This window comes from Coloeus monedula (assembly GCF_965178545.1).
Source record: "Coloeus monedula genome assembly, chromosome: 4".
NCBI classification, from domain to species: domain Eukaryota; kingdom Metazoa; phylum Chordata; class Aves; order Passeriformes; family Corvidae; genus Coloeus; species Coloeus monedula.
The window spans coordinates 35,972,228-35,985,616 of NC_138784.1; the positions used below are offsets into that span (position 1 = coordinate 35,972,228).

The 13,389-nt window shown below is 36.1% G+C and overlaps 1 protein-coding gene across 2 annotated transcripts in view; it reads right to left on the bottom strand.

Moving 5' to 3' along the window:
* Positions 1–13,389, bottom strand: part of TMTC2 (transmembrane O-mannosyltransferase targeting cadherins 2) — a 236,895-nt gene that overhangs the window by 141,420 nt on the left and 82,086 nt on the right. The window lies entirely within an intron of this gene.

Below are 13,389 nucleotides of genomic sequence, written 5' to 3' on the forward strand. Positions count from 1 at the left end.
GATTTTTCTATACTGCACAATGTCTTTTAAAGAAATTGATCTTTTAAAATAAGCAATAACCTGTTCCTTGTTTATTTCCATCAACGACTTTATCAGCTGTGGTTTGACTTTGTCTGCCAGCAACCTGGCTATGATGCAGCAGCCCATCAGCTGCATGCTTCTGGACTTTGTAATTTTGCAACTAAAGATGCAGGATGTTAGTCAAAAGAAGGAAGTGGTGGCAATGCCTACATATAACACTGAATGCTACTAGGAATTGCTTTAACTACACGGAAGTATGCTACATCTATTGATTTTCTTATTGACTAAGAGACTTTTGAAAACTTTAAGTAACTAACAAACATTCAAAACATTTTTGTTACAAGAAGGTCAAGATGGCCTTAAAATTTTTTTTCCATCCAGAACATAAATATTTCAAAAGCTAACTATAAAGGTTTTGAACTCTTTCTCCATTGTATAAGCCTTTCCATTTCTAATTATGTCCTCAGATGGGGAAAGAATATGGCCTCAACAGTAACCCTAAATGCACCTCACTCCCCTCAGTTTAAGATTTAGCCTGACATAACAAACACTAAAAGATGGACTATGTGAAATTTGAAACCCTAATTAATTCCAACTGCCTGGCATAGTATTATTTCATTATTCACTCACAGATTTAAAAAAAAAAAAAAAACACTGGAGGGAAATGAAAGAAGTAATTAATATTTTCATGTGCTGAACAATGGGATGCCATCAGTGTCCTCTTAAGAAGAAGCTGATAAAAACGTAAGGAGAAGAACAGCTCCTATCTTTGTCTCTGCTTCCTGAGTTTCTTCATCATGGCACGTACCATAGGTCTCTGAAAAGATACTTTCATTCCTAAATCGGAAATGCTTTCCGTTATTCTCACAGCTGGTTTATAAATTAGCTTCACTCCCCACTACACCATGCAACACAAAATTGCATCTTCTAATTCTGTTCTTCTGAAACTTCAAGATAGTTTGCTTTTACCTGGTAAATATTCTTTCAAACACACAGTTGAAGTTGTTCTTTAAAACATTCTTCTGTGCCAAACAACTGCCTGGCAATAACTCACAATTTGTTTATTTCATATATGTATGTAATACCAGCTTCTGAAGCATAGTTAGAATTCATAGTTAGAACCTCTGCTGCCCTTTTCAAATCTATTTTAGATTATAAAAGTGGGCCCAGCAGGCCTTATTAGATTTACTGTTCTGCAGCAGAACATGGCACTACATTATTCCTCTTCCCCACTTCCCACTGAAAAAATTAAACATAAATAATTTTTGCCACTTCATTGTACAGCAACTCATAACAGTACAAGGACAGATATTTAAAGGCTTGAGAATATAGTGATCAGAGCAGAAAAGTTTATTTTCTTACCTAAATTAATACTATGGAAAATAAAGTACCTTTTTTGACAGGTCTCCTTCTGAATATACATCAAGCCTTTCCAACACACACATTTTAAGCCATTATCTGAAAATAGAGGCACACATACTGTAGCAACACATAACAGAGTTTATCAGTCATACATCAGTTTATCAGTCATATATCAGACTATTCACTTCTCTGGTTTTTTTCAGTATTTGACAGACTATGGAGGAAAAAAATTTCAGCAGTTTAGTTTTGGAAAAATTAGGGGTTTTTTTCCACTTTTTTTTTTGATAGTGCATTTTCAGAAAGTTTGAGGAGATTGTACAGAATTATGCCTAAGCCCATGACTCTTGTGCACTCTAAATTTAAAGCCTGGAAGAATTTTTAGGTAACACTCTGATTTTGATTTTTACAGAAACAGTGAAGAGAATAACCAGGGACACGTACACATACCAATATAGAAATAATGACTAGAGGAAAAACCACTGAACCACAACATCACATTCAAATACTGTCCTTTTTTATTTTTTGGAGGGGACAAAGGATAAAGAAATGCAACAGGATTTTAGTGCATAAGCTTCTTTCTTCAAGTCTTTTATTTTAGCAGCAAAACAACCCTTCATTAACAAGGGCTGGTCTAAACTTAGTTTTACTGGTTTAACTGAAAAGTATTATTTGAAATCTAATCAGTGAAAATAATTTTGTGCATGCATATCCACAGAGGTCAATTGAACCTTCACACTGTCTTTAGAACTCATGCTGAAAAAATATCCATATTGGTATAGAGGGGAAAAATACCCAATCACAGAAAAAACAGCTATCACTTACTTGTCATGTTCATGCTATTCACTGTAAGAATCAAGTGATTCAGAGAACAGTCAGACCCACCCTGGCTTTCATTATCCACGGATTTGGAAGTACAGACTGTGCCACACTACAAACTATCAGACGTGCTCACCCAAAATTCTCCTGTCTCCAAGAAATCTCCTCTTCCCTCCCTCCAGCCCCACTATGAGATACACAAATGCATAAAACTGATGTTCTGACACACATCAATTGTACACCCTCTATCACTTTTCCTACCCAAAGGATATCATGTTAGCAGATTTGTGGGTTGGGTTGTTTGGGTTTTTTTAAATAATACTGTACAGAATAAGCATTTTCCATTTCAACAAAGCCTGTTTTGGTATCTTACAAATGTTGATGCTGACGCTTTAAAAGACTATTTTGTATGGCAAGAAACTAGAACTCTTGCATATTTTTTCTTGCAGTATTGTCCTTTTTTAACATACCTGCCCTCACAAGTTGCCAAATTATGTACATGAAAGATTGCCCACAAGTACATTAACACACTACAAAAGGTATCATTTTTAGACAGCAACTTCTGCTTAAAATTTTTCTGTCCTGAAATCAGTCTGGTCTAAGAAACCAAAGAGATACTACTTGACCTTCAAGTCACTACTATCTTCCTAGTCAATGGTGATTGTACTCATAGTCCCGCTTAAAGGCAGATATAAAATAATAATGAGGGCAAGGGAATCCTCCCTGAGGATTACAAAAATTTATTCTGCATCAGCTACAAAGTCATTTCAGTACAGAAAATAGTCTTGAGGAAACAGAAAAAGCAAAGCAAGATTAATTTGATGAAAAAAGCAGCAAGAAATGTTAACATATAGTTGAGGCTTACATTTCTCTGTGATGAAAGTTTACTCACCAGTGAATGAACCAAAATATTTTAAGTGCCTTCTCAGACAAGTCCAAATTAAAAGATAGTGCAGCACTGTTCCTTCTCAGATGCCTATTAATCAAAATTCCTACATAATATATAGAGGTCCTAAAATCTGACTAGAAAGCATTTGTGATGGAGTAAGACTTTATCTTCAGTCTTTGCCATAGACATGTCAGACAAATTCCTGTGAGCATTTTTATAATTTTATATTTTTAGCAGGGAAAACATGGAACTTGCTACAGACTTATGTCAAAACCAATTTTTACAAAAACTAAATTCTCCCAAAAAGTAAAACAACCAGATAATTAAAGGCAATATTTGTTCATGCAAAGATGTGTAACAACTTCTAGTGAATAGAGAGACTGTTCAGCATAGTCCTGAAACAAGCTCCCCAGGAAAGTGGTGAAGTCACCATCCTTGGAAGTATTAAAAAAATAAGTAGATGTGGCACTCTGTGGTAAGGTTTAGTGGGTATGGTGGTATTTCATCAAAGGTTGGACTTGATGATCTTGGAGATCTTTTTCAACCTCAATGATTCTATGAATGAACTATGCTTTTTCTACTCTTCAACATCTTCACAGAGGGCACTGTGGGATGCCCTTCAAAAATGTACTTCAACAGAGCAGATGGCACCCACTCGTTCAGAAAGCGTGAATCCTACTGAAAAAGGCTGAAATTACTTTTACTGCTTTGTTTCACCTTTGTGCCTCAATAGTTTATAGAGACGCAGGGATTCAAAAGAGTAAACCAAATTTTGTGGCATGCCATAGCAACTGTGAAACACTAGAAATTGAAACCATAGCAGTGTTTAAAATAAATTTTATTTTCTCTTAATTGCTTGGTTAGAGCACCCAGTTAGCGGGAAACAGTTTGGGGGTGACATCAAGATGACTAATCACAGTTATTTTGGAATAAAAATGTGCTTTACAGTTACCATTATATGCAAGTTCGTATCAAGTATACTCTGGAGGATTTTACTGGATGCAGTCAAAGATAGAGGTAAAAAGGCAGGAAATCACAAATTAGTTGAATTATGTTATCAGAACACACAGGATCAAAACCTGATTTCTGCTACAGTAGCTTTAATTCACATTGGTATTGGAATAACCTGCACTTTATGTCACTGAAACCGGTAGGTTTTACAATCAACTGCAATTGGCCTAAGCTTTTAAAGCCTTTCAGTACACTTTTTAGAATTCCAAATATAAAAACAAAACAGCAAACCCCCATTCCATTCTGTGTTTTAGAACAGCTATCAGGAGGCAGGCACTTAGCAAAAAGGATCTCAGACAGCAATTCAGGTAAACTGAAGCTATTACCTGAATCACATAACTGATCAACCTTTCTTGACAATAAAACTACAGCTAAGTCAAGCTGAACTACAAAAGCAGGGAACTTTGAACTGAAACATGCCAGATTTTCAAGTCTCTCCAGCTCTATGCTAGACAAGTGCTTGCACTCTTCTCCACTAGTGATTTCTGTGCTTTTGGGGTTTTTTTCTCTCAAGTAGCTTTAACTTTCCAAAGTAGTATCCTTCTATAAATGAAGGTCTGAAGATCTCCTGGAAGATCAAACCAATATTTAACTGCTAGGCTTAACTTCCCTACTGTAGCATTAAAGTACAACCACCCTTGAAAGCAGCACAACAGAGAACTGCATTTTTTCCTGGCAGATGAGAAACCCACGTGCCACAAAAGGCTATGGTATTTCATAACACTGGCCTTTAGACAACAACAGCTGTAAGTTCTGCCTAGAGAGACCCATAGAGGAAAGCTGATCACACACAAAGGTTTATGAAAGCTTTAAAACAGTAAGTAGGTTTGCTTCTTTTGGTAGTCTTCATCAAAAAGAAATGGTCTATGAGAGCACAATTCATGTAGCATTTTATCACAACAGAAATTGTACGTTAGTTTTTAAAATTCCAGCACTGCTAAAGAACAGCAATACATTTTCTCCTCTTGCCAAAGAAGGACTGCTTGAGATCACAATAAGAAGAAACTTCAAATATGGGGAAAAAACCACCGGTAGATTAAGAGAAAAACATGCAACTCAGTGCAATGAAGCTGACCCAAATGAATCAGAGAACTGGCTGCCTCGGAGAGGTCAGCTGGCACTTTCAGACTTCAAAAAGGAAAAAAAAAAAAAAGTGGGTACTGTGTTGCTGCATTTGTTCACAAGGCAAACGTATTCTCTTCAAGTATCTTCTATCCATATGTGAAAAGATGAGAAATACGGAATTTCACCTTGCAGAGAAGTAGCTTCAATTTCACATGGCTCAGCTTGAACTGAGATTCTTTTCTGCTAGGGCATGAAGACATATGATATGATATATGATGATGTACAATAAAATATATGATAATATATAAAACACAGGTTTTATGTATCATTTAAGAAAGAGCAACGTGATGCCTTTTTTTATCCAAAGAGCAACAGTCCATCTGAATCTTTACATAAACTAAACAAATTCATATTGCCTACAAAGCTAGGGAAAGGTTACCTCTTCAGAGTTCAGGGGCCCTATTTACTGTCTCCCCAGCACTGTAAGCCACTGAAAGTTTAATGAAGAAAATTATAGTTTGCTGGCCATATAAAACACCAGGATGTATTTATTTCTGCATAATAAAATCAAACTAGAATAGCATAAGGAATAAGTAATTTCTGAGATACCAGACTTGCTTCTCTTTCTGGGGCTCTACATTGATCTTGCTGCAAAATAATCAAGAATTCAAGATTTATTTCTTACCACAGGAAATCAGTTGTTTGGAATAATACAGTGCTGTGTATGCATCATAAATTTCCCAGATTCCTCACATGCTGTGGTACACAGAAAGACACTGAGAAATTAATTACGACATAGACAATAAATAATTACAGCTCTGCAACCCATATGTTCCATCCAGAAAGACAGAGTGGCAGCAACACTGAAGATTTCAGTGTAGGCTGCCATGCTCTTTTAAAGAAATCTGAAAAAATACTGGGACAGTAAGATATTGCCATCCAACTATTTTTCGAAAAATCACCTGGATGATGTACATAATCAGCCATAAACACCTCATTCAAATCAACTTCATTGCCCCCTAAAGTTCCTTCTCCATCCAAGGCTTTTAGGACAAAAGCATGTAGAAATTGTGGTGGAACAGAGGCACTGGGAGTCCACAGGAAACCCAAAAGTTTTCAAACTCTCTCGGAGATGAAGTCCCACCCCTGCAGCAGTCTAACTGGGAACTGCAGCAGTGCTGAATATGAGGCTTATTTCACTTATTTCAATGAAGACATTGAACTTAAATCCCAACATTACAGCAAATGTTTAACATCAACTTCTAAGAAAGATAAAACGGTATTTCTAGAAACACAAGTGGTTGTTGATTTTATATTACAGGCCAACAAGGTGAACGCTTCTAATTAAACAGCCCTTCTGCAGGCTGATATTCTGCAATTTTATGTATAAATCAAGCCAGGTGACTTATTTCTAGTAAGTATGAAAATAATAAAATTGGTTTCAATGACCTCAGTGATACACATGCTTATTTGTGGTTATGGCCCCAGGCAACCCTGAAATCACTCATTCCATTAAGTCAAAAGCATGGCACACAGCCAAGCTCCTGTAAGAGTTAGAGGTCTTGCACATACTTTCTTTGTGTGTTTATTTGACTAGAGTGGTGACTTTGGGTTTTGGGCCACCCATCACTTATAGACCTCCCATAATATTTAAAGGAACTGTTCAACTGAATCTTAGCATACACCAGTTATCCTTGGGACACTAGCTCTTTAAACATGATGTAGAAACACCAAAAATTGAAGCAACAGGGAAAAACATCACAACAGTGTGTTTATCTGGAGATATTTTAATGTGTATATTCCTCTACAGTTGAGTCAGGCAACATTTTGGGTCTGGTTTAATTACAACAGTAGAATAAAGAACCTAAATGCCCTTACACAGCCAAAAGAAATATACAAACTGTCCAACATAATAAAACAAGAAATAATGGTGATAATTATCACAAAACAAAGAAAGTAATTCAGGCCACCATACTGGGCTTTTTGGGTCTTTTGCGTTTGTTTTTTGGCTGTTTGGGTTTTGGGGTTTTTTAATAAATAAAACTTTTTTCCTTTTCTTCTCCAGGGTCACAAAAAGAAGCTGCAACAGCTAACTCATATTATCAGGAACATCACAATGATGTGGGGAAATCAAAAACAAATTAATATTTGAACATTCAAAAATAACAGTAGCCTTAAGGGCACGCTGCTACTAAAGAAACATGCAATCATTTTCTCATTCTGGGCTACAGAACCCCAAAAGTAATAATGAATTACATTTTCATTCAGAAGCTTCAAACTTCTTGGTTTTTTTTAATTAAGTGAGTTTCCACAGTACAAGAAAACATCAGAATATCCCATTTCAACCTTTACAGCTGAGGTCTCTCAAATAAGAGAAATTCACAAGGAAAAAAAGCTATGTGAAATGATGAACAGCAAGAAAGATGTGCCTAACTGTTGCCCTCACACACAACAAAAGTTAAACTTACTGTTCTGTTTTCTTGCTGGTGATACTGCTATCTACCATAAAAGGTATTTCTCAAAGACAACAAGTGTCAAATTGACCCAAATAATGAGAATGAAGTTTTTAGAACTTCCTAATAGCAGCCATTCTCATCCATTCTAAAATACATGGCCCATGTCTATATTTCAGACTGTAAAGAAAAGTCATCAAACAAAAGAAAGCAGCAAGCAAAATGTACTAGAATAGGACAAAACTGTGATGGTTTTTATCTTTGAACAGGTACTGTAATAAAACTTGGCAGGTACCAATTCCAGCAGTACCAGTTCCAGCCAGATCAATTACCACTTTGAACAGTGTGCAATAAATTATACAAGTGTATATATACATACACTGCAATTGAGGAACTGCTGTTTTAGAGAGTTCAATGCTAGCATCTAAAGTTTTCAATTTGGCTTTTGTATGACTTCTTACTAAATGCTAAGGAAGGGATTCAGCGCACCTTTCAGTAATAATAAACACCTGCTAATAAAATTGAATTATTATTATTACTATTATTAGAACAACATATTTTTTAAGTGCTCTTTTCTTTATGGCCTTAAATAAAGAGAGGAAAGTATTGCCAAGAACAGCACACATTCTGAGTTCCTGAAACTCCACCTTTCCTAGTATCCAAAAGATTGCTAAAAAAAGATAATGGTTGCTCCAAACTGAACTCCACAGAGCTCTTAACTTCAAATGGATTAACTCAGAAAGGAAAGTTGTTAATTAAGCACAGGCTAAAGACAACACCTCTAACCAGTTAGCATCTGTGATCTGAAAGACTGCATCTGAATTAATCCTGAAAACTAAAACAGGATAGAAATATACACAAATGTCTAGGTTGTATATGTAAGTAAATGTTTTAATGGCCAGCTCAGCTTAAGTGTTCAAAAAGGAAGAAAAAAAAAAGCCAAACCTGCAGTAGGGTATTCACCACATAAGGTAGAGGTGGTAAGTACTGATTCTTGCAGCATACTTGCAGTTTATTATGTTCTCTCCATCAAAATAGCACAAAAACTAGTTTGCAGATACCTCACTCTGATATGACACCCCACTGGGCTTCCTTCCCACCAGGCATCTTTTGCCTTTGTGGAATTAATTTAAAGCCAGGAACAACAATCCACCCTTCCTCTCCATATTTATTACACGGCTTCTTACCCTCTGAAGGACACTGATGTCTCTTAGATATGTTTTTGTAATTTTTTCAGAACGTAAAGAGATGCTGTGTAATTACTTTTAAACTGAAGTTTCATGGTGATGTTTTTCAGGTTCAACTGATTAAAGCTTGTTTAATGGATCTTGAAGAAAATATATTATTCACCTTAATAAGAATTTATGCAAATCACTGCCACTAGCTTTTACAGAAAACCTTTTCAATTAATTATAGTTAGGCTTTTTAGTTCTAGGTTTCTGGGCATTTTGTTACTAGAAAATTATAAGCATGGTTTGTTGGAGGTTTTTTTTCAATTGTGGGAAATAAAACTTAATTGTTGTGATGTAAAAACTCCTATACAAATGAACTTGTAAGTGCAGAGCCCTTTTCATCTCTGCCATTCAGATCAGGTCTAAATACATACCCCCAGATATCTGTGTCTGGAAAGAAGACAAAGCAATTTCGTCTCTGGTGTTGATATACAGAGATTACTCTTTGGCTTTAGGAGAGAGATTTTATAGGAAAAAGAAAATAATTCAAATAAATAAGGTATTCAAATATAGGCATATCTTCCCATCACTTCTGAAACTCTCACAAATACACAAAGATCTCTCTCTAAATATAATATTGTAAAAGGTTTTTTTGGTACATATTTCATGGCCATTTCAGTGTCTTGTCTACTTAGCATTAATGGAAAAAAAACCACCTTTCTGAAGTGAGTAACTGTTCTTTGAATATAGCCAGAAATATTCCAGTAGAAAAGCTGCAACAACTCAGAACAATGCACTTACCAGTAATAACACCTGAACCTTTTTTACAGGTATGGATTTACAGTGAGGAAGAGGGTGCAAAGCTTCATATCGTAGAGTTTATTATGATTAATTAAGAAGCTCCTCATATAAAAGTGAAATCCTTATTGCTTTGCAACTGATTTCCTAAGCCCAAGTGCTTTTAGCTCTTCTGAACTGAGAGCTACCAAGCACCACTTTCGTTCTCATTTTATTAGTTGAGGCAAGGGAGGGAAAGTGGGAGATTTCTACTACAGTCTTTCCAATGGAGCATCTTATTTTTACCAAACAGCACACATGCAAATGAGTCTTGAATGTTCCCATCATGCTGGAGTAGGGCAAAATCCAGCCACTGTTTCATTCCACCCCCTTTCTTGAGCAGTGAAATACCATCCCTGACCACAGAAATGACGACACAAACTTCATCCACTCTCTTCATCAAATTCCTTATTAATTTGAGAGAAGGAAAGACAATATGGCAAGCAACTGCAAGGCTCTTAGCTAGAACTAGAATTCAGGGAAGCCAGTTTCTGTCTGCTCCTATTTCTCTCTTGAAGTCACTGGATTCCAGTCCTAGAATGCCAGTGTTAAAAGCAGTCTAACCTACCTTGCTCTGTTCTAGCCATTCTTTAGGTTTTCCCATACTGGAGAACAGTAGGGACAGAAATTAGGCAAAAAATGAATGACTGCCTTAAGCAATCCAAGTTCTACAAACAAAGCTACTCATCGATGACACCTCCCTTTATGTCCCTTTTTCAAGTCTTCAGGCATGGCATGTTTTCTGCTACAAAATGGAAGTTCTAATCCATGCTTATGGCTGCAATCATAGCTCCCATTCATGAAACAGAGGAATTAATAATTGGACATAGATGTTTCCCTCATCTGTCACACCTCTTTAATGCTGTGTCATTTAACCAGAAATAAAAGAGCACTTCCTCTCAGAAAAGCAACCGTGAAAATGACTGACTGGTTCTAGGTTTAAAGCCTTCTAATCCAGATCAAATGTGCTCACAAAAAGAAGTCACCTATCTCCAACTGTTGCCTCTACAAAATCAACGAGGGTTCTGCAAACTGCTCCCCTTTGAAGCTTATACGGCCGTTGATTTAGGACTAAAACTTTGGTGGACTAATTACAACTGCAGTGACATTTATGTAATGCAGTGTTAAACATTACAGATCACAACAAGACATGCATAGGAGTACAATTACTGTGCCGAAAACAGTAACACTGAAAATTAATGTACAAGGACAATCAGTTTGAATTGAACATAAAAACAAGAGAAAGGCTTTGGAGCAGCAAGCAGATTCATTAGAAATTAAAAGGCACAGCAGAATATTAAATAGCCACGTCAACAAGGTGAAACTGTTCTATGCTTCTAATTTGCAGGCAGAATTTGGCAGCTGAAACTTCATTAGCAGTTCTCTAGGTGATGTATGAACCAGCTCAGCCTCCCACACCTGTACCTGTTCTGCAAGGCCAGTAGTAAGTAGTAAAACTGACATAATAGGTGGAATCATAAAGACAGAGAACACCACTTTTCAACACCCCAATAAAATGATGTGGTTTATTTTTAAGCAGCCACTTAGCCCTTTTGGAAGAATGGTTATGGTCAGATGACAGAACTCATCTTTTGAACTTCAAAATTTACTGCCAAGGGGATATTATGATGCAAACTCACATCTCCTTGTTTTGCCATTAACACTGTCTAAGCTGCCAACTTCTTTCTTAAGAGTAAATCAGATCTTGTTTTACAGAAAAATAACTTGCTGAGGATTATTTCTTTATTAATCCAAACAACTAAAATATTCACCAATTTCCTAGATCCAATTTCCATGTAGATGTGGCACTTACGGATATGATTTAGTGGTGGTCTTGGACTCCACGATCTTAGAGATCTTTTTCAAGCTAAAGGATTCTGTAATTCCATGACCTCCAGGAAGAGGTACAATAATACAACAGCCACTAGAAAACAGTGTTCAGGAGACAAGTCCAAACTATTAGGTATCTGGAAGCTCTTTTGCTCCTGGGGTAAAGTGGTTAGTATAAATAAAAACTCAGGCATTACAAGACAAATATTCCTGTAGAGAATTATTTCTACATGACTGATGCATTATTGGCTAATTTTCCTTTTTTAAGACTCATCTAGCCGAACAAAGACAATCTAGAGGAAGAAAATTACAACAGCAGCAGGAATCTAACATTCAGTAGATTTTCTTCTTGTAAGTATACTTCCACACACACAAACATTCAATACTATTATGGCAAACTGGCTTTACACACTGCAGTTTCAAGAACTACAGATTCTGAGTCTCAAATATTTTTCTGCCATAAGACTTCAGACTTATTCTGCTCTGGTCAAACCTTTTAACATTTCTTCAGTTCTACATCAGATTAGAAGACATTTCCCTCTCCTCCAGCTTTTCTGGTTTTTTGGTTTTGTTTTTTTTTTGGTTTTTTTTTTTTTGTTTGTTTTGTTTTTTTGTCTTCTATATTCTCTCATTTCCATTTAAGAATGTAGGATTACTAAACCACACTGGGGGAAAAAAACTATCACACAATATATAATACAATTATTTTCCCCATGCTGAAGAAATGAAATTTCAATACAAAGCCATTAAATTGTCCAAATATATGATGATCCTTGTCAGAAACAACAACTCCATCCAATAAATGTTTGGGACATTTTTTTTCAAATCACTTTTAAATGGCACAATAATACAGAAATTAATCAATTTACAATAATTACTTTTTTCCTTGCTGATAGCTGGACTAAATGCTAGGGGTTCTTCACTCCCTGACCAAGTGTTAATTTAAAATGTAGCATTCGGTCTTAGGAACTTAAACACTCTATTAAGCAAGTGATCAAATTTCAAACAATTTGCCTTTTTGGATTATGTCACTTCTTAAAAGTCTGGCTAAGAACTTCTTCATAGCAAGTTCTAAAATCTTGCTCCTAAAAGCAGGTCAGAAAACTTTTACATCTGACAGTGAGCTGTTGCGAATACGCACCCTCTGTTTTTTCCCAATTACATCAACAGATTTATCATCAAGCACATTGTTGTTTTATGGTTTTTTTAATGCACATATAAACTTCACACCTTACAATGTCCCTCTCTAGGCACCACAAACACATTAAATATATTTAGGCAGAAACCAGTCAGCATAATTTAGGGGGGAGAAAGCAAAGAAACGTGGAATTGTTTCTTGCATGCTACTGTCCCATTCTGCCCAGGAGAGCCAGGAGTCCTAAGGGCAAGCACAGCCATCTACTGTTCTTCATGAACAAAAGTTAGGGTTAGCAAATTACGTCAAACTAAGTTAAACAGGTTTTTAATTTATAACAGCTTTGTTCAGTCATTTTTATAGCCTTGTGGGGACATTTTCAGTACTGCTGATGGGTATTTAGACACAAAGTTTCTCACCTACAGTACAGGGGTGTTTTGAAAATGAATGTTAGTACAGCACTCCAAAAGTGTAAAATACTACATAAATACTACGTGCATGCAGACAATAAGATTAGTTTGGTTAAATCCTCATTCATCATACTGAATGTAAACATTTTATATTTTTGAAGTTCACAGACTGTCTATGAAAAGCCTAACAAACATTTAATAGGCACTGAAAAGAACAGTAAAAGCATGGACAGCCTCAACTTGTTTCTATAATCAATTCTAAATGAAGTCAACTCAGAGCAGTCACCTCACAGAAACAGGAAGCCCCCATGAAATCACAGTTCCCAAATGAAAGGGCAAGGAGTGAGTGCCTTTTTGGCTGCTATGACCCAAAAAGTCATAGAGGACA